The following is a 1,798-nucleotide window of genomic DNA, read 5'->3' as shown; positions in this document are numbered from 1 at the left end:
TCCCACGACAGGTTCCAAAAGGCCTGGAAAGCTACTGCCCTCTCTCCGGAAGTTGCAGGCTTGAGCTGGGGCTTCTCCCTGCATGTAGAGGTGCACCAAGGCGTTCTGGCTCTTGAATGAGACCCTCGTTTCCTGGCGGGAGCGCTTCTTGGGAACGAGTGTGGTTTTGGCTCTGATCAACAATTCTTGCAGCAAAGCCTGCCTCCACATTGACTTGCAAGATTTTGCGTTTATTCAGGAAAAAAACTGGTCAAAACGGTTATTCCATAGTTTGTTCCCAGGGGTTTGAAACATTCAGTGAAACTTTTGAAAACTTTGATTGCATGATGTATTTTTTTTTTAAGAACGTTATTGTTTGAGAATAATGTCTTTTTATACCAGGAAATAGTTATCCTGAAATGACGTTGAAAACTTTCCCTCCCCTTTATTATTTTTTTTTTTAATCAATACATGTTAAAGTAACAAGCCCTCAGTCCTTGGCGTCTTCATTCATCCCCACGCTGGCGGAGGGGCGAGGAGGCGCTCAGTGCAGGCCGTGGGCAGCTGAAGTGGTGGGCTGCAGAGAGGAGGGGGGAGTCTCAAGGGGGTACCGCCCCTCCTCCAGGAACCAAAGCATGTTTTCTCTCGCACTGGGGACACAGCCTTCTCCCTGGTGTTTCTGCCTTCTGGTGGGCTGAGTGGAGGGGTCTCGAGGAAATTAACTTATGTGGCAAATTAGCTCTATCCAAATTATTGTCCAAACCACCCAAGACACAGTGGTATGAGACATATATCTGCAGTGGGTGGAAGGTCCTTGAGAACTCCCAGATTCACCTCATTCAAAAGACTGGAGACTTGCTGCTAAATATAGGAAGGAAGGACTGGGTGTGTGGGGGCATTCCCTTCTCCTCCTCCCCCATCCCGGGCACACACAGTAGCTGGCTGTGTCAGGGGCAGCAGCCATCCAGAGGTAGTGTGCCCAGGTCTGCCTGCCCCAGGGGCTCTGCTGCCCTTGCGTGAACGTCGGGGATTGCCTGGCTGGGTCAGAGAGCCACCCACATGACCTGACCTCCGCCTTCCATCACCTTGCCTTGTCAGGCCCATCCCCCATGGATCCATCTGAGTGTTGGAGTCTGTTAACAAACCAGGGTCTATACTTAGCGACCAACGTTGGGGAGGCGGGTATCCATTGTGACATTCTCTGCTTCAGGGCCTGAGAATGTGGTGGCCTCGCTGCACACTTGTTAGTCCTGCCACTGGGTCCCGCCTGTGCCCGGCAGCTGTGCTGGGAATGAGGGGGGGTGCCCTGTGGGAGGCCTCACCTGGGCGTTGGGAACCGAACTCTGGTGTTTGATTTCCCCATGAGGCTGTGGAAGTCACACCCGGGAGACATCCCAGGTCATTGGTTAGACCAGCTAGTCTTCCATGAATGGCTCTGGCTTTAGGGGCGTCATTACAGAATATCTCCTGAGGTCACAGGGCTTGGACTGCCGAGCCTCTTCCCAGCACAGTGGGGAGTTGGGGGGCGAGGGGAGGAGGACAGGGTCGGAGCTGGCTGCTTCTGTGGGGCTTTGCTTTTCCTGTCACTGTTGGGGACATCTGGGTAGCAGCAAGCTAGTCGTGAATGTCATCCCGCGCTTGGAGCCCATCTCACTATAATGTTGACATCTGCTGCAAAAGCTGCTGTCGGCCTGCTGTCGTGCCGCTGCTTGGCAAAGATCCATTGTTGTCGTCAGCTGATGGGTGAGTGGAGCTGAAGGCTGGGGCCAGCCCCAGCCAGGCTGCCTGATGGACCGGAGCCACCACTCCTCGCTGTCCT

At 53.9% G+C, this 1,798-nt stretch overlaps 1 protein-coding gene across 2 annotated transcripts in view; it reads left to right on the top strand.

The window, feature by feature from the left end:
* Positions 1 to 1,798, top strand: part of ILF3 (interleukin enhancer binding factor 3, 90kDa) — a 20,510-nt gene that overhangs the window by 13,214 nt on the left and 5,498 nt on the right. The gene's annotated exons all lie outside the window — the stretch shown is intronic.

The sequence above is a fragment of the Bison bison genome, unplaced genomic scaffold, assembly GCF_000754665.1.
Source record: "Bison bison bison isolate TAMUID 2011002044 unplaced genomic scaffold, Bison_UMD1.0 scf7180017864492, whole genome shotgun sequence".
NCBI classification, from domain to species: domain Eukaryota; kingdom Metazoa; phylum Chordata; class Mammalia; order Artiodactyla; family Bovidae; genus Bison; species Bison bison.
The sequence above is the reverse complement of the archived record's forward strand: the minus strand, read 5'-3'. Positions and strand labels throughout refer to the sequence as shown.